Source organism: Hippopotamus amphibius, chromosome X (genome assembly GCF_030028045.1).
Source record: "Hippopotamus amphibius kiboko isolate mHipAmp2 chromosome X, mHipAmp2.hap2, whole genome shotgun sequence".
Lineage (NCBI taxonomy): Eukaryota > Metazoa > Chordata > Mammalia > Artiodactyla > Hippopotamidae > Hippopotamus > Hippopotamus amphibius.
The window spans coordinates 101,889,273-101,909,740 of NC_080203.1; the positions used below are offsets into that span (position 1 = coordinate 101,889,273).

General features: G+C 43.5%; 1 long non-coding RNA gene across 1 annotated transcript in view; it reads right to left on the minus strand.

The window, feature by feature from the left end:
- Positions 1 to 5,928: 5,928 nt before the first annotated feature.
- LOC130842093 (uncharacterized) overlaps positions 5,929 to 20,468 on the minus strand; it is a 30,126-nt gene continuing 15,586 nt past the window's right edge. Inside the window, exon 3 of the long non-coding RNA XR_009050348.1 lies at positions 5,929 to 6,068. This is a non-coding gene — a long non-coding RNA (uncharacterized LOC130842093). The remainder of the gene's footprint in view (positions 6,069 to 20,468) is intronic.

Here is a 20,468-nt window from a genome sequence, read left to right on the forward strand (position 1 = left end):
ATGATAATGGGTGAAACATTGTTCAGAACAATATATTTACACATAATATCACACCCCAAATTACTGATTAATTACAAAGGGGGAAAGTTGGCTTTTTGGGGGGAGAGATGAAACTTAGCATCATTACTAACAGGACAAACAGCTATTATGTGTCCCTGATGTGACACAGCACGAAAGATATAAGATCACCTATGTAGAATTCTCGCTATATATAACCTGAATTATATAACCTGAATCTGATCACAAGGGAACAATCAGCCACACTCAGACTGCAACTCATTCAACAAGGCAACTGGCCTGGACTCTTAGAAAAGGTCATGTCATGAAAAACAGAAAAAGGCAGAGGAGACTGTAAGAAATTAAAGGAGACTAAAGGGACATGATTACCACATGCAATTCATGATCCTTGAGTTCTAGATATTTTTAAAAGCTAGGAAGCACATATTTGGGGACAGCTGGGGAAATGTAAAAGTGGATTGTAGAGTAGATAATACTATCGGATTGATGTTAAATGTATTGAGTATTGCAGTTTTGGAGGAGAATGTCCTTGCTCTTGGGAGATATGCCCTGATAAACCTAGATGGGAGATATCGTGATGTCTGCAACTTACCAATGGTCCAGTTAGAAAATGTTTCAGTGTGTGAATGTGCATACATTGAAAACGAGAGACAGACAGAGAGAGAAAGCAGATGCAGCAAAATGTTAACTTGTGCATCTAGAGGAAGCATATAGAGGTGTTCACGTCAGATTCTTTCAGCTTTTCTGCAGGTTTATACATTTTTAAAGCACAACAGGGGGAATCAAGGAAACAAGCTCTGCCCCCGCCTCCTGCTAACATAAAGTTTATCAGGGACCAGATTAGAAAAAGCTTTATTTCATTAACCTAAGAATCCGAACTTTTCCCTGAAAGCTAAGGGAAGTCACAGAAAGAGTTGCACCAGAAAAAAAAAAAAAGACATGATCAATTAGCTATAGGAGGTGAGAGAGAAGAAAAAGCACCGTGTGGCTCCATCTTCTGGCTTTTTCTTTGCTCTCCTCTGCCTCTCTAGATGAGTATATTCTAAATAGTCTACTTTCCAAATGACTCTCTCCTTGGTCTGAACCTTAGCACTCCAATTCCCATGACAAACAGCTGGGTTCAGACCCCCATTCTTGCCCCCTGCATGACTGGTCTCCCTTCTTCCACCAAGGGCTCTCCTAAATCAGTCTGCAGTTGAGGCTGGGGTGACCTTTCTCACACACAAGTATGACCAAAGCATTCTCTGGTTCAAATTTTTGTCAGTGACTCCTCCAGGGCAACGTTCAGTCTCTTTGGCTAATCACCAGTAGACATCCTGGTCCAATGCCTGCCTGCCAACCTCTCTTGTGGCCCCTCCTGCAGCATTTCCATGTCTGTCTAGGTCCTCTGCCCGCCCATCAGAACTTAACTCAAGCCTCCTCTCCTCTGGAAGCTTTCCCTGACTCCATCAAGTCTCAGCTGCTTGCACAACCTGTGCTTCCCTTGCACGCACTTACAGCCTCTCTTCTTACTTGCATCTCTTTTCCATTAGACTCTAAGGTCCTTGAAGGCAGGAGCCATGCTTTACCTGTAATGATATCTGTGCCTGGCAGATGGCGGTGCCAAATAAATGATTACTGGATGAATGAATGAATGAACGAATGGGAATATCATTTACGTTTCTTCAATTAGAAGCAACAGAAATCAACTCTGGCAGAAAGAGGAATTCACTAGGAGGTTGCTCCGCATTCCATACTCTGGAGCTGAGCAACAGACCCTGGGAGGGAGAAACAAGCACAGATCTGTGGACTTGAGCAGCGGAACATTGTCAAGAGTTTCTCAAAGTCACTGCCATTGGACAAATTCAACTACTATGGTCATTACACATTGAAATCATGGCGGCTGTTTAGTTTGCTGGTTATCCTCAAAAGCACCCTGCCAAGTAGAGCAGATGCAAGGGAGCAGCGGAAAGATGGCCTGGATTCCAGAAGCTGAGAACTGGGGTCTCTGTTCCCCACCCTCCAGGTTGGTCAGACAGACATGGAGCTCAGGGACTCTTGATGGCCCCCTGAGGTCAGCATTGGTCGGTTCTGTGGTGGCAGAAAAACAGTCTCAGGGTCGAGGCTTCAAAGTCTCCCTTGTTGCTTTGGGTCCTTCGCCCCTCACTTTAGATCAGGCCTACTATTGAGAGCTCCAAATATCTCAAGTTTATGGGAAAAGGCTGTCCTCACACTTGTCAGGACGCCCCCCCCCCCGCCCCGCCCGCTCCCATGCCTCCATCCTCACTGAGAAGCACCGCCTGGACTGTTTTCCCCTTTTCTGAGGTGAGAAGGAACATCTCTCATGGTGAACCAGCCACCCCAGTGCCCTACTTTCATCTCCATCTTACCTACGAGAAGCCGTATTTGTCTTAAAACACCAAATTCCTGATTTCTGCTCTCCTAACATTCCTGTCACAGCCTCTGCAGGGTCCCTGCTGCTCTCTGAGCTGTTGAAGGGTTGGTGAGCAAAGGTGACAGATAATGTATCTGGAGAAGAGACACCTCATCCGAGTCATGGGCAGATTAAACTCACACCTGAGAAACCCCAGGTGGTTTTTCCTGGCCCCCAAAGACAAAAGTTCCTGTTCTTTACCTCTTCACCTTCAGCAGATTGTGCTCTTTTATAATTTCTTACAGTCACTCCTTTGTAAAAATCTCTCTGCCAAAGGGCTTGAGACCAAGGTCTAGGGCCAAAGGCACTGCAGCCACCCCAGCCGCTGAGAACAAGCCGCCTTTTGTTTAATGAACACCGATGAAGCGCTGCATTGAGTTCTAGCACCTTCGGAAACAAGGGTAACCTATTTCTGTCACCCTGAGGAGTTCAGCTTTTAACAGGGGAGGAAGAGCCAACAGACAGCTTTGCGCATGCTCCCACAGGAGAACACTAACGTGGCCACACGAAAGAGAGCCCTTGAGTCAGGGTCCCCCATGGGTAGTTCTGCCAAAAGCAACACAAGGAGTCACCCCAGAGCCTGCCTGCCCTGAGGCTCTGGACTCCTCATCTCCATCTGCAGCCACCCAGCCTCAGCTGGGAACGGAATGACTGTCTTAGCCAGAGCCTCCTGCGGTGTTTCACACACGGATACTCAGCCTTCATGCATCTGGAATGTGCTTTCGCCTCCTGGAGCTCCAGAGGGCATGCATCTGAAATCCATAAATATTGTAAGACTCCACCTCCGTGTACTCTTGCAGCTGGGGGCTTGTCCCAGAGCAGGCCCAGATGGTTTTGGCATAAGGCTGCTCGCTTGCTGTTCAAAAATATGACCTGAAACTGACAGCTCACAAAGACAGTCAGATCTCACCGCTGCTCAGGGCCCGCATCCCATCCGGCTGCTCCCCTGCCCTCTCCTTTGCTGCCTTGCTGGCCTCTGACCCAGCTGACCCCTCAGCTCTGGCCCTGTTTCTTACTTCTCGGTCTGAATTCACCACCAGAATACTCGAACACGGCTGCGTTTCCTCCTACCCGACGCTGCCTTTGATTCCCTCGCATCTGGCTTCATCTTTCTAGTTGATTAGCAGCAGCCTTCCAAAAACCACATCCCATGGCTTTCTCCGCAAACAGCCGCATGCTACTGTGCGTCCCAATGTGAAGTGTTCCCCCCTGGGGTGTCTCTGGTGCGCCAATGATGACCATTACTGCCGTCCTCGCTACCACCATCCTTGATAAACGACACTGCATCATATTGGAAGAGCATTTCACTGCCTTCAAGTGCTTTCACGTGTATGTGCTCCTCACGCCAATCATCGTGTACATAAGTCCGCACTGTCCTTCCCATTTTACAGATGGAACTGGGTGTCTAACAGAGTAAGTGACTTGGTCAAGGCCACATGAGTGCTGAAGCGAACCTTGAATTCAGGTCTTCACACTCCTGGTCAGCAGATGGCATGACGTCTGAGAAAGTGCACAGGTTTGGTCATAGTAAGGTTTGGGTTCCGATCCCAACTGGGATTGAGATTGGGTCAGTTTTTTATCCTCTCCAATTATGTGTTCCCGTTTGAAAAAACAAGGCTCAGCGTGTGTCTGAGGCACACTTCAGAGGGTGCCAGGGAGGATGAGAGGCCCAGTATGGGAAGCGGGGAGGCACGAGGCCCACTAGACATCCTTGGAAACCCTTGGCCACGTTCCCCCTTTGCTCAACTGCCCTTTACACGCCACCACTGGACTCAATGCATGCATATTGTGTAACTAGCCCATCAATGTTCTGTCCTGATTCCCCCGAATGTTTTGCTAGCCCAGAGGAGAAACCCTAAACTCTAAGCCCTTCTGCAGATGCTACTGGGCTTAAAAATTAGCCAAAGACAGAAGTGCTCCTGGCAAGGAGCACAAATTCCTCCTACTCTCGAAGCAACATGCACATCCCAAGTGCTTACAGGATGTAAAAATGTCGCATTACACATTTGATAACAAGTAAGGCTTCCTTTCCTTCCTTCTACACAAGTTTAACCTGATTCCAAGCTATTAAAATTCATTTGGTGAAATACCTCCCCAGACGGATCTTAGCCGCTTCACCTTTAGCGGATGTGGCTTACCTCCCATTAGGTGCAGTAAAGTGGAAGAGGCAGCAGGCTGCCAAGGGGAGGAGGACCAGTCTTTACGTCCCGTGCTTCTGAAGCCTGCTTTACAAAGCCTCGCAGTCTTGGACACGTTGGGAAGCAGCTCAGGACGGGAATAAGTGGGTCAGGCAGGGGTGACATGTGTGCCTACATCCAGGAGGAAACCCTGCCACCTTGCTTGAGATGAGGCTATGCACCACCCTCTGTTTGGAACTCCTGCTTTTCACGCCGACAGCTCCACACACCTGAAAACCCTCTGCGCTGACGGATGAAAATCAGCTTTGGAATGGGAAAGTACTCGGAGTCACTGGGGAATGGATATAATCTCTAAAACACATTTACTGCTCACATTCAAATGAAGATTAAATGATTCCTTTAATACTCATCAACTCTATTAAACTTCATAGAAGCAAAACCTTTTGAAATAAATTAGCCAGATCCTTGCTTGGAACAACAGGCTTTTGAGGCTGCATTCTCCTCCGCCATTACCCGTCCTCTTGACAGACAGAGAGGAGGAGGGAATGGGGCAGCCTCTTAACCCAGGGGCAGGACATGTCCCACATGCCTGGCATGGTGCAAAGCGTTGTGAATGTGTCATGTCACTTAATTTCCCCAACAATTCTGGAAGGTAGTTACTATTATTATTGTCAATGTATAAGGAAGAGCACGGAGGGTCAGACAAGTAGAAGATGGTAGATTGGGGTTTCAAACCTGATTCTTAAAACCCTGTACTGCTCTTCTGTTTGAGTCTAAGCCCAAGCTAAGTCTGGGTCTTTTGGCCACATGTAATGCAATTAGAGCTCACTGATCAAGCGTTTGGGTTCAGGAGTCTGACCATGTTCACATCCTGTCTCTGCTGCTTTCTAGTTGTGAGAGTTCAGGGAGGTTATTTGATTTCACTGAGGCTTGGTTTCCTCATCTACAGAATTGAGATGATAATAGTCAAATGCAGAGAGCAGTGCTTGACATGCCATAAGCAACCAAAATTAGTGGAACCAGAAGTAGACAACTGTCTCATGCTGTGGACCCCAGAAGCAGACCCCAAGAGAAGGATTTGGGTGCAAGCAGTCCATTAGGGAAATATCTAAGGAAAATATCCCAGGAAATACTGGTAGAGGAGTGAAGAAGCATGACCGGGAAGGGAAGGAAACTGACAAAGAGTGTGTTAATGGTCAGGCTACCATTGTAGACAACTGAGACTCGGTCCTGCTGGACACCTCTGAGAGAGGCTATAGAATTCATGCCTCACAATGAGCCCACTGGAGGAATGAGGAAGCTAGGTACTCACCCTCCAACTCCACCCATCATTGGCTAAGCGCTGCTCCTGGAAGCATCAACCGCTTAGCACTTCCGGCCTCCCCATGCTTCAGCGAAGTGATTCCATCAGGTGGAGAGTTTTGGGTGCTCGCAAAATGATGTTGTTGGCGAGGACTGCAATAAGTGTTGAAGGAATACAGGTAGGGTAGTGACAACATCTGTTAAAACAATATTAAAGGCTCAGTTAATGTTCGTCTTGGTCATTGTGAGCTGGCCCCTCAGTAGGGCTCTTAAGGACCTAGGTGCCCAGAACCAGAGAGCACCCAGATCTACATGGCTCAGGAAGCCATGCTGTCAGGACAGCAGCTTCCACATTCAGTGATGGCCCCATCAGTTCCTTTTTACTACAGAGATCATTTCCAAAACCCAGAATATGGTGTATGAGAGAGAGAGAGAGAGAGAGAGAATGTGTGTGCGTGTGTGTGGTGAATGGGGGCATCCCCAGAGCAGCAGTCATAATAACAGGGGTCACTGCATCTTACCTGTGACCCTGCATCCTCAATCATGGGCAGCTTCTCTCCTGGCCCCAGGTAAGAGATCCCCTGCTAAGGGCCCTGTGCTTTAGGAGATGCCCACTCTGGCCTTCCCCTGGCTATACCCTTCCTCATGGCGTGAGGCGTTCAGAAGGGCAAGAAAATGTATCTAGGGCCTGCGCAGGCTTCTTCCCTAGGGCTTCCCCCGAGGGTGGACCACAGAGCTGATGTGCACCCCAGCCCCAAGAAGTGGACATGGAGTGGCTGTTTCCAAAGTGGGGTGATGGAGTTTGGACACGGAGGCTCGTGGGACCTCTTGCAATGTGGGCTGGAGCCAGGGATGGGAAGAGAAGAACAGTGGGACAAGGGCCAGAGGCCCACCCTCCCATGCCACCATGTTCCAGCACACAACCCAGAGGAGTCCAAGGATTCTAAACTCAAAGCTGAACATCCAGACCATTACGAAGTTATATTTGTCAAGGTAGGAAGACAGGTGTATTTTACTTAACAATTTATAAGCTTAATTACACCTTGTAACTAGTATACAAATGCTATGCAGGGCTCCATTTGGACTTGTGCTCTGATTCTTGCACATGTTAAGGATAGGCCTGGGCCCGGGGACAGGACCCCTAAACCCAATCCGCCTCCTCAGTCTGGAAGGAATCTGCCCCGAATAGTTAAGGAAAATGGAACAAACAAACACAAACTATTCATAGTACATTTGGATGAATACTCATTGTAGAGAAAGATAAAACACTCATAATTCTGCTACCACAAAAGCGGTATTTTTTTTTTAATTCGCTTAGTTTTATAAATGCATAGAAGGCTACAGAGCAACAGATTGAACTGTATCTGTATTTTGGCCATCCAAAACTTTTCAGAAAGAAAATTTTCAAATTTTTCATCCAGTGAGCAATGTGATTGCTGGAAAAATCGCATAATGTTATTAATATCACCATTATATGGTGTCTCATTAGATTAGCAATAATCTAGTCATGTTGTGGAAAATCCTTCAAGAATATTAGCAAGAAATAATTTCTTTCTATGGCTTCTGAAAAAAAGCAATTGAATCAAGACCCCTCACCATTATATTGACGAGAACTGTAGGAGGGGAAGAGTATAGGAAGATATCAACTGTTTAAGCCCCATTCCCCAAAAGGCTGATGGCTTCCACTGGCCATGGGTGGGCAATGGATGAGAGTGGAGTAGAGAAAAGGAGGTAGGGCCAGGCTGCGTTCATTCTCTTCCTCATTCATGAACCCAGTCAGCATTTTATTAAGTGCCTACTGTATGCCAGACAGCACTATGCCTGGAGGAGCTCACAGCACAGGGATGGACACTTGTTATTTTTGCAACCCAGCCTCAGTAGATCCTTCATATATGGTAAAAACTACCCCTCTGCTGCTGCTCTCAGCCTTCAAGGTTGGAGAAACTCACCTCCACTTCTGGACAATATGAGTGCGACATGTGACCTCTTTTAAACCAATTAGAGACGTCAATCCTCCAGACCACTGTGATTGGCTAGAGATGGGTACATGATACAAGCCAAGCCAATCAGGATCAAGAAGACTCATGTCTCAAATTTCTCCTCTAGCTTCAGGGAAAAGGAGTCTCTTTCTGTTCTTGGCAGGAGTTCTGAGATTATTTAAGCTTGATGGCTCCTGAGGAGCAACATATAGAAGCACAGGAGAGCACACAGAGAGCACAGGAAAACTGAGAATAGAGCTCACCCAAATAGATCTTGGAGTAACTGTAGGGCAGTTGAATTAAGCTGCAACTGAAGGTGAATTTTCCAGTGGCACAAACCAATAAACTCTCATTTTGGTTCAAGCCAGGTTTTTTTTGTTTTGTTTTGTTTTTGGACACTTGCAATCAAAACATCCTAACTGATTCAAAAATAAAAGCAAATGATTACGATATAAGGTGACCTGCCCTGTAACAGAGGGATAGGTTATGGTGAGACTTCAGCACTCTGGGAGAAGAGACTATCTCTTGGAATCCTCTTCCTACCTAAAGTTGGGGAAATCCAGGGGGGTGTGACATTGAGCTGGGTGTTGGTGGATGAATGAGAAGTGATCCAGGAGGAGAATGGAGAAAAGGCTTTTAAATATAATAAGCTTTTAAAATACAGGACCTGGAAGACCCAGATGGTTTTAGTGCTAGTGAGGGAATTGGGATCTTTTCTTGAGCAAGATCGGAAAACCGTTTCCTGATGTAAAACCCGGGACTTCCTGAAGAAAGAGCTGAGCCCTGGCTTGTCATCAGAAAGTGTTCCGGAAGCCCTACAAACCCAGAGTTGGATCACTCCACACCGAGGTGAGCCCTTTCCCCTCCCCCTCCACCTGTGGACCCTTCCCTGAGCCAGGAGCCTCTGGGCACTTGGGACCCAGGTGCAAGGTCAGTGGCCACTTGCCTCATTCAGGTCTTCTCCTTAGCAACTCACTGCATTACTCTCTTGCCCTGTTGACAGTTTCAATAAAACCTGTGCCGCAAAGGCATTTGATTCAGCCTATTAATTCTGCAGAGGGTTCAAAACAACCAGTATTTTACTCACACTTTCAGGGACTTTTGTTTCTGGATTGTCTGCATTGTCTTGGCTTCAGACTTTTTTAAGGTTGCAGAAGCCCAGTAATTTCTTTCTGTTTTTACCCATTAAAACTTATGAAGGGGTATGCAACCAATGGGTCCAAGTTCCAGGATGCTGCAGCGGCCCCCCCCCCCCCATTAGAGACTGGAGCCCAGTGTGCTTTCCATGTGAGTCTGTTTGGCAGTTTGCCAACTCTACTCCTGTAGAGTTCACAGGAAACTTTGTTGGGGGTAATGCTACTGGCACCTCACAAGCACGATTACTTGGCAGAATTCACAAGTTCATGGAAGCACGGCTGTTAGTGCTGGAAAGTCCCTGGGAGACTGTTTAGTTTAACCCCCCAGGAAATGTGAGGGACCAAGGCTCAGGAAGGGGAAGGAAATAGCCAGATCAGTTAAGGAGAATAAGGATTGAAATCCAGGTCTGCTGGCTTCCAGGATTTTTCTAACATTTCAAGTCTCTTTGCTGGCATAAAAAGATTTTTAAAAAAAAGAAAAAGAAAAAGCAAGCAAGCAAACAACAATAACAATGACACCCAGGTGGCATGTATTCTGATTTTTTTTTGTTCAGTATTTTTTGGTGGATTCAAGTGCATGCAATGAGCTAGTTTAGCAATTCTGTCCTAGCACCAATCTCTCTCTCTCAGGCCTTTTACCCAAGATATTCCTAAAGCCAGTGTGACAAGCTCTATTAGACGATACAAAGTTGGGACTGGGATGCTGATGGTGAATGAAATCAGCTGACATCTTTCGTCTCCACCACTATATATACATCGTGTTTTAAAAGAAGAAGGTCAATAGAACTTAACAGAAGCTAAGAAGTTTCCTGGGTAAAAAAATATATATATATCTTGGGGTTTGGACACATGGATGCACATCATATTTATCTAGAAGGTCTCTGGTAGAAGCATGATCTCATGGAGGGCAGCAGAGCCCCTGAGAGGGAATTCCCTATAAGGAAAGAAGTGAAGCCCATTCAATAACAGGAACTACGCCTCTGAGGCAAACGGTGGTATCTGGGTACAACATGATGGCAGGCAGTGGTAGGATCCTGCCAACCTGTGGATGTGAGTGCCCCCCACCCTGTATAACTCACCTCTACAACTGTGTGGCCCAAGCAACCAAGGGACCCTCACCCCCCACTGATTATAACCCTCCTCACTTCGCAAGACCCATGACATGGCATTTCTGCTTCACTGTATCAAGGCTCAGGGGAGTTCCTGCATCACCAGCACGTGCATAGCCCCTTAGGCATGGGGTGCGGGGCCAGCATGGAGCGGCTCTGCTGCGGAACTGGGGGCGGGCAGAGAGAGCGAAGGCTGGCTTGGCTTAAAAACAGAGACTCTTCGGTTTCTTCTCTAATCCTCTCAGGAATAAATAATTGAATGTGTAAATAATACAGCATAAGTTACTAAATTTACTTTCTTTGCCAAATGTTCTTTTAGGCCTACCTTGGGTCCCCAGTTTTCTTTAGGAATGTGGATTTCTGTTAGGAGTTTTTATGACTTTAAAGTGTAGGAGAGAAAATGCAAGATAAGGAGTTCAAAGATAGGGTCTGAATACCAGCACTGTTATTAATTAACCACATGACCTTAGGTTAGTCACTAATCCAACCAATTCTTAGCAGAGGTGCCTGGAACATTCTAGGGTGTTATAATCACTGCGAGGTGTGCCTCAAGTAATCAGTTAACAATAATAGCCAAGGGCTGAAATTTGAAAGCAATTTAAAATACATAAATTAGAGTGAATTTAAGGTAATGCCAATAATTACATCATTCTAATTTTCCTGCATTCTGATGTGTTTTCTCAAAGAGAAAAAGTGTTAGGGAAATTACAGCCAGCATCATGGAAACTAAGCATGACCCATCCATTGCCTTTCAAAACTGCTTTGAGGGGATGTGCAGAGGCTCTTGAAGTCACAGACATGGTCATTCAATGCTAACTGATTGTATCTAAAACATCCTTTTTAAATATATAGCAAAACAAAAATACCAATGCCTTCTTCAAGAGAATGTAAAAAGTGCATGAATTTTCAAGATCACCCATAGCCTTGAGGCTACTTGGATACTTGGGGCTCTGTATCCAAGGACTCAGGGATACACATGCTTTCTCCTTGGCTGGTATGGGTTCTGAGGTGCAAAAGTTTGTGAAACTGTTAAACCATGCCTCAGGGCTTCCCTGGTAGCACAGTGGTTAAGAATCCGCCCGCCAATGCAGGGGACACAGCTTCGATCCTGGGGCCGGGAAGATTCCCACATGCCGTGGAGCAACTAAGCCCATGAGCCACAACTACTAAGCCTGTGCCCTAGAGCCCACAAGCTACAACTATAGAGCCCGCATGCCACAACTACTGAAGCCCGCGAGCCTAGAGCCCATGCTCCACAACGAGAGAATCCACCGCAATGAGAAGTCTGCGCACCACAACAGAGTAGCCCCCGCTTGCCGCAACTACAGAAAGCCAGCACACAGCAACGAAGACTCAATGCAGCCAATAAAAATAAATAAATAAATAAATTTCTTAAAAACAAACAAAAAATTATGCCTCAGCCAAACCAGACAGTTACTGCTCTATCAGTATTTGCAATAATGATCATAGATTTTTACAGTGCCCACGAGTTGTGATTCGGCAATTGCTTCCATCCCCTTTCTATTTCATACAATAATACATTTTTAGTAACAAACTGCAAGGAAAGACAAGAGAAAAAAGTGGTGTGTGGGCTTCTATATTGTACAGGAATGAAGTATCTTAGGAACATTTCTGTCTATAATACAATAGTTAACTTCCCAATAAAAGGCAAGACAAAGCGATAACACGTGAAATTGTAAAACGCTCTTCATGTTTATAAGATGTTAATTCTCTACAAATTCTATCGTTTGTGATATTAACAATAAAATAAGATGTATTTCCATTTTTCCTTCAATTTGCATGTTTACCACTTTATGTATGGAATGAAAGTCTGGGAAAATTCAAGCCTCACTTTTTTCAAAAATAAGTTCCATTAAAGAAAATTTGATTGACCACATTTTTTCTTTATGTGGGCCTCAGGGGGCACAAAATTAAATTAATCATAATCCTTAGTTCAAGACATATCTGGCGGATTTTATTTTCCAAAGATGGCTACAATAAAGACTCCCTCGCACATATTCATCAACAATGCGACCTGAACACTTCTCTCATAGAGAAGTGGGGATCTCTGTCCCCATCCCTTGAAACTAGGTGGGACCTGTGATTTGCTTGTGACCAACAGAATGTGTCTAGGTCAGTAAAGGTGATGCTGCTTCTGCCTAGTTCGCTGGAACACTCGGGCCGGAGCAGCCATGCTGTAAGGAAACTCAAACTAGCCCACAGGGCAAGACCACAGGGAAGAATCCTGAGATAAGATGAAGAGAAAGAAACATCAGCTGTTCCGGCCTTAATTGCTATCTGATCGCAATCACATGAATCATCCCTAAAAACAGTGAACGCTAATTATTGTATCAAGCTACTAAGTTTTGGGGTAATTTGTTAAATAAAAATTTTAATATGACATGCACTGTCATCATTGGTTCATGAATAGTTCTGTGGATTGCTTGACTGATTCAAAATAAAATAATAATCTTATGAGCCCTAATTGGTCATTTTTCTGGATTTTTTTTTCAGATAAAATTTTGATATTTTTAAATGGTTGATTTCATTATTCACATATTTATAAAATTGTTATGAATATAATGTCTATCCCTGTCTCACTTCCCCCCTCCAAAAAAGTTTATAGTACTATTTATTTACCCTAGAAATGTGAATTTCTTCTAAATTTGGATTTGACTATGGGAGCGCGTTGTGCATGTAAACTCTACTCATTCTTTCAGCCCAGTGGCTAAAAGATTAGGAACTCATGACTCAATCCCGCTGAGCTTCAGTTTCCCACATGTAAGATGGCAGAATAACAGTAACCCTGCCTATCTCATAGCGTTGCTGTGAGCACCTATTTAGAAAATGCTGAAGAAAATAGTCATAAGTAATAAGGATTTATTCTCACGAAGTTGTATTATTTTTACAGTTTCATTATGTATATTTCATTGTCCTGTCTCCTTCCTCATCTGGGAAGCACAGGTATCATCCTCTTTCTCAATATGTGAACTTGAAAAGTTGCTCTGTAGATGATCCATGTGACAGAGGTTTATATGTTTCTTAAGGGCAGGAACCAAACCTTCTGTTTCTTTTATTTCCTTCACATTAGTAATGTAGTCACACTTTGTGTTTAATAATTTTTTCCCACCCAGATGTACCCAAATCTAGCCTGGCATTCCCACACAAACTATAAAACAAACAGGATTATGGGTAGGGCATGCCCAGCTTGGATCCCATTCTAGGAAGGGTCATTACTGAAAGACCAAGAGGGTCTCATTAGAAGGTGGTTTTGCCCTCAAGGCAGCCCCATGGCATGGCCCCTGAGGACAGCTTTAGAAAGATTCTGCGGTGCCAATCCCTGAGATTTCTAAAACTAACTTCCAGATGTCCGTCTGCTGCACAGATACTGAGAGGGTTGTTTTTGATGATGTGATGTTCCTAATTTCTATTCACAGCTCGAGTTATGTCCCTGTTGCCTTTGGGAATTAAAGCTGGGGTCTTGGGTGTGGAAATCTCCAAAGAGTCAGCAACATAATTCTTGGTCCTCGAATCTCACATTCAGCTCAGCCCCTAATTGCCCACAGAACTTCTGTTTACCATGCAAGGATAAAGGACCACATGAGCCTTTTTTACCTATAGGCTGAGACCTCCTTGCAGAAGGCTGGCAATCTCGCCTTGGGGGATATTTCGCAGCTCATTATTTTTTCTCTTTAAAAAGGGTAGCCTCACTTCTGCTCATTAGGCTCCTTTCACTACATCATTGCCTGTCTTTAATGTGGCTGGTCTATCAAATAGCCCTCACCTGGCAAAGCCCCCACAGTGTCCCGAATGCAGCTCTGTGCTCCCGCTTTCATGACTCAGTTTGGACGTTGCTTTAATAAGAGTGGCACCAACACCAGCATCCTGCATCTCCTTGTGCCACGGAGCCCCTCTGCAGCCGAGGGGGCGGATATCACGTAACTCAGAGGACGTGCCACTTAGTGCTCAGTGGTTCCTGAAGGCTTTCACAGAAATGGAATGAGGTACACCAGAGGAAAGGCTCTGAGCAGAAATATTGGCATCCCATTTATTCAGCACTACCAAATATCAAAAGGCAATTGATTAAATATTGATCTGACAACTGCTTGAAAAGGAGCAGGTGCTTCTCGCAATCTGGCAAGAAAACAGGGTCAGGAACACTAAATGTGGGTACTGCAAAAGCGTGTTTGCAAAATCTCCGTGTCTTCTTGCCATGATTAAAAGGCTTGTTAGTCATGGGTGAAATCCTATAGAGGGTATGTGCTTGAGTGTCAGCTCATATTAAGCTGCATGAAATTCACGTTTCTTCTTTAGTCAGAATGCCTCAAACTGACCCAACCGATGCAGTTCCTTTTGTGGTCAGATCAGCTTTTTTGGACTTTTTCTGGAAGGTCAGCCCTTGAACCAAAACAGATCTTAAAAGGCTAAAGTTCTGGTCTTTGTTTTTTGCAAGTACAGAAACTCACTTGAGCTAGGTCAAGTAAGAATTGGTTGATTAAAACACAAACGTGTATGTATGTATATGCCTGTGAGTGTGCGTGCGTATAACAGATACATACATGTATATACCACTGACCTCAAGCTGAGGAGTCTTCAGAAAACAACGCTCCTCTTCCTCCCTCGTTTTATCCCCCCCTCCCTCCTTTCTACCTTTCAAGGTTATCGTGGGCTCTCATGTTTGCCTCTCTCTGCCCATATATGGGTTTTTCTTCTATTTCCCCACAGGCCAGAATCCTCTTAGCTCACCCGTAACTGACTTGGCTTTGGCTTTGGTTTGTCCTGGCACTGACTCCTGCCCCGCCCCCCCCCCCCTCCAATCAATGGCATGTTACCACTACTGTAAGCTAGATGCCAGTCATGAAATGGCTGTCATTGCCCTTGTATATGCAACGGTGGTCATGGCTATTCATATTGTCATCACTTCAATTGAGATCTGTGCATTGCTGATGCCACACATGCTAAATTGGATTGTTGTTTAAAATGTTTTCAGAAAGATCATACTATGATTTAGCATTGAAATGAAAAGGTATCGTGCACACAGAAAAGTGTGTAAACAGAGCAATGGGGCATAGATTTGATATTAACAAAGCAAATATTCATCATTGGAGGAATGGCAGCAATTTCATATTTTCTTGCAAAGTAACAACCAAGTGTTTACAAGACCTAAGAAAGGAAGACATCCACAAGTAGATAAAGCCATTACATTTTGCTTCTGAGGTACAAGCAAAAGGATTGCCTGTCTCATGTTGAACAATGCAACTGAAAGCAGGAGAAATTGCCAAACTCTTCAGAACAGACAAAAGAAATTTCAAAGCTATGAGAGGCTGATGTGACTGATTGTGTGGAGCAGGACCATTGTTAAGACTGAGTATCCATTTGTCCAAACCGCTCAACTTCTAGCAACATTTGTTTCAATTGGGGGAAAATAATACTATTAATTTGATCAAATGGCAAGCACTAGAATCAAAACTTGCCAAACAGTTTCTGCATCTTGGAAGAAAATCGTGGATATAATAGGAGAATACTCTTTTAAGAAATTCCATATCACTGATGTTTTAGGGGACATAGAGAAAGATCTTCTATGGAAAACCACCAACAGCCATTCTAAGTTGAAAAGCATTTCAGAAGAGTTAGACTCAAGTTTTAGGAATTTACTTTACTTATATTTTCCTTTTCATGTATATTTAGTATATCTAAAAGACTTTCAATATGTGAAAAATAAAAGTCCGTGTGATTTTTTAAAAAACATTATAAGGGTTTAATTTGCAGCATTTTTTTCTTTCTCAGTGATATAGAAAATCATGATCTGTCATATAACTGATGCCAACTTAGATGCAAGGAAACACAGTTGGTCCAAAGAAATGTGAGCTAAAGCTGCGGGTGCAACATTGGCTTCATTTGCTTAAGAGAAGATCTCAGGCCCTAGAAGTCCACTTTTTTTCCCATCCCACTGGCTGGAGTGACAACAAGGCTACACCGTCCAATATGGTAGCCACTAGCTAGCCACACGAGGATAGAGAAATATACATTTTAATTAGTCCAATGTTACAATTCAGTTCCTTGGTTGTACTAGTCACAATTCAAGTGTTCAATAGCCACTTGTGGCTAATGGTTACTATGTTGGACCACACAGATTCAGATAGAACATTTTCATCATTATAGAATATTCTATTGGACAGCACTGGTCTGCAGTGACTTTGGAAGCCATACACTGAAGATGGCAGAGACACTTTTGGTCTGGGTTCTCGCACAACTGCTTGAAGCTGAGCTACCCATTGACCTGAAATACTTACCCCCGACTGCTGAAAGAGAAATAAACTCTGTGTTCTTCATGCTACATTGTTGGTGGATATTTTAGTACAGCAGCTCACCTTGTGTACTGATTAATACCACTGGTTGACTTTTTACTCGCTCTTCCCCAGTAGACTCTATTGGAGCAGGCTTATTTTTTTCAGAATTTAGCACAGTACCTGACACAAAAGTAGGCCCTTAAAAAAACATATACCAGGGACTTCCCTGGTGGTCCAGTGGTTAAGACTCCATGCTCCCAATGCAGGGGGCACGGGTTCGATCCCTGGTCAGGGAGCTAAGATCCCTCATGCCACGTTGCATGGCCTAAAAAATAAATCAATGAAATTAAAATAAAACAACAACAACAATGACAAACACCATGAAAAAAATAAAATAAAGGGGCAGAAAATGCAAAAAATATACATACTGAATGATTTAATTAATAAACATGAGCACACAGGAGAGACAACTATAACTTAGAAGATCCGTAATGATTTCCTGAAGGAAGTAGCATCTATGGTGAGACTTGAAGGATGAATCAGAATCAACAGAGGTATAAGGCAGGAGGAAGAGGGTTCCATGCAGAGAGAAGATCAAGGGGATAGAACATGGACCTTTGGAGACAGTGAACATGCAATAGGTTTGGATCTGGAAGGAAGTAGGAGGAGAGAGTTAGGTTAGAGTAGCAGGGAAGAGATCCTGATGGGCTGTGTAAGCCATACTAAGATTTTGTACTTCATCCTGAGGGCAGTAGAAGGACCACTAAACAATGCCGGTGCCAAGACCCTCATGGAAAGTTCCTCTGTCTCTAACCTAAACCTCTTTCTTTAACCAAAGTATACTTCTTTTTTGTTGTTTACTTGACCTAAAACGCACTGGTTACCATTCTCTGTGCTTTTTCCATGCAGTAGAAGGGTCTTAGGGAATAGGGCAGATCCCTGTGTTGTAAGTTAACTGGGTTGATACCAGGCATTTTGCTACATATGGTAGTTTCAGTGATGAGGGGCCTCATACAACCAGTAACTAGGGACTGGGTAATAATGGAATCCCACTGTATTCCAAGAGATAGGAAGACTATCACCTTCTTTTATCAGTGATGGTGGGAATCTTCAGCCTTTCTTTGTGAGAAGGACGATACATGGGGAACAGACAGATTTTCTACACTTGTCCTTATCATTGAGGCGATTCTAACAGCTTGTATACATTCAAAGAGCCAATGTTATCAACAGCCTTCTCCACTTGCCTCTCACTGCTCTCTTGTGAGTTCAGGATTTTCATGTCTGCCTACTACTACACATTTTCATCTGTAAGACCCACAAAGCTCCCAACCCCTATTTATTATCATTCCCGTACCCTCCACACAAATCTGCTCTGCCTTATTTCCAGTGACAACATCTTACCCACCCAATTACAAAATGCACAGACTTGTGAGCTGTCCTTGACTCCTGCCTTTCCTCACACTTCTCAGCATCTCTATCACCAAGCTCAATCATGTCTGCCTCCTAAGCATCTCTCCCACACACCTTGCCCTCTCCAACTCCTCTAATGACTGCCAGAATCCATAGCCTCATCATCTCCTGTATCTAGCCCCAAGTTCCTGCAATCTGGAGTGACAGTCCTAAAATCCAAATCTAATCATGCTAAGTCCTCTGCTTAAAATGTCTAAATCACTCCCTATCACTTTCAGGAAAGAATTCACACTCAAGAACAGAGTGTACCAGGCCCTTCAAGAGGTGACCCCTGCCCACCTCTCTAACCCATCTCTCACCTCTCCCCTTAGATTTCCTCGTGCCTCCTCTCCAGTTACTAACAGACACATCAGTTCCTGCTCCTCTTGGTGTAGTTTTTCTCTTTGACAGGCATGTACTTCCACCTCTTTGGTCACCTGGAAAAATTCTACCTGTCCTGTAAGGTTCATTTTAAGGAGCTTTTATCTAAGGTTGCCCTTTCTGATTTCTAGGTACCCACCTCCATACTTAGAAAACACCATGGTTATGTCATAACACTTAACACACTGTGTACAATTTCTTCTTCTTTTTTTTTTTGGCCACTCCATGTAGCTTGTGGGATCTTAGTTCCCTGACCAGGGATCAAAACCATGTCCATGGCAGTGAAAGCCCGAGTCTTAACCACTGGATAGCCAGGGAATTCCTCAAATTGCTTCTTCTTTTTTTTTTTTTTTCTGTTTTTTTTTAAGTTGTGGCTCACGGGCTTAGTTGCTCCACGGCATGTGGTATCTTCCTGGGGCAGGGATCGAACCCATGTCCCCTGCATTGGCAGGCGGATTCTTAACCACTGCGCCACCTAGGAAGTCCCCCAAAATTGCTTCTTAAGTTGCCTCTCTCCCTGACTAGATGTGGGATTCATCAAAGGTAGGGATCTATCTCATTCATCTACATAAATACGGTGCCTATCATAGTACATGACACATAATAAACCACTCAACAAACATTTGTTGAATGAATATTTTTTCAAGTTTCATACAGTCTAAATGGTAAGATCAAAAGCCACAATGAATGTATTCTTATCTTGGGGATGCAAAGATAGTCAGTGGTTCCACAACCAGCACCAAACCCGAGGACTCAAACAAGAATGTAGGGCAACCTAGAACCACTTCCGGATGGTTATGTGAAGATCTGGTCTGGCAGGTGAATATATAAAGCTGAAGCAAGGGAGATTTGATGCCTTAATGACTACAATAGTCTGTAGGTAGAATGTAATTGTATTATTTATGTAGTTATCTGTATTTGTTTATTTATTTATACTCTTCATCAAGCCAGGAAAGATTGGAGGTAGTTTGTATAAACACATCTGATATAATAAGTTAATCCAAGCAGAGGCAGAAATCAGGTCAAGGGGAAATAAAGGCAAGGAAATAAAATAAAGTCAAGATAATATCTATTTCTTTTCCAAAGGATCAGTAGGAATGATAGATCAAATATCACAAGGTAAAATTAAGGAAACCCAATTAAGTTCTAAAATAATAAAAACATCTCTGGGAAACAGAAATAAAGCAGAAACGTAAAGCAGTAATTGGACAAAAGCTATGGACCTGGTTGGCAACAGACCAGAATCAGGTTCAAGTGGGAGAGGGGTGGGTTTCAGTGACTATGGGTTAAACTGGGAATAAAAGTGCCTAATAGTTCGGATCTAGTTGAAGCTACTCATGGCTCTGTGACTGAATTGATGATATCTCAATGTGATCAGGAGATGGGAGCTTTGAGCAACCAAGCTAAGTCATGGGACTCTAGTAGGTCCAGTAGAGGAAACTCCAAAACCGCCAGCCAGGAAGAAGTGACTGCATAAACAGAATAAGAAAAAAATAACACCAAATCCCATTCAACATAAGCCTGAAAACAAAAACTCCAAATACATGAAGAAAAATAACATTAGGAAATACAGTTGACAAAATCAATAATCAGGAAATGAATTTCCTCCAGATAAAATGAAGCTAACTTAGTGATATAAAAACAACTTTAATATTAGTATGTTGGTATATCTCTGATCCCCAAAGAGATAAAGGAAAGAAAAATATTAGAGAGAGAACAAGACATTATGAAATGTAACTAGGCAAAGTAGCTAAAATGAAAAATGAACAAGGGAACATGAAAAGAACCATTTAGCAATCCTGGAAATAAATATATAATTAGGAAAGCGAATCAATAAATGAGGTTAGTTCTAAGTTGGACTTAGAGAGAAAATTAGTGAATTGGAAGATGATCTTGCATAATTTATAAAACACAGTACAAAGAGATAAAAGGATACAATGAAAGAGCAGTTGAGAGAGATACTGAGGGGAGGCTCCAGTATACATCTAATTGGAGTTCAAAACAAGGGAACAGAATTTTCCACAATTATGGTAATTAGAGAAAGATAGAAAGCATTCAGATTAAAAGTTAAACCAAATTCTAAACAGCATGAATAAAAACAAATCTAAATATAAACATACTATATTGAAAATTCAGAACAACAAGGACAAAAAGAAAATTTTTAAAGCTACTAGAATGAAAGTTCCCATCCTCGAATTAGGCCAGTTTTTCTTTTACTCATCCTATAAGTTTATACTTACTATCCCCAAAGGT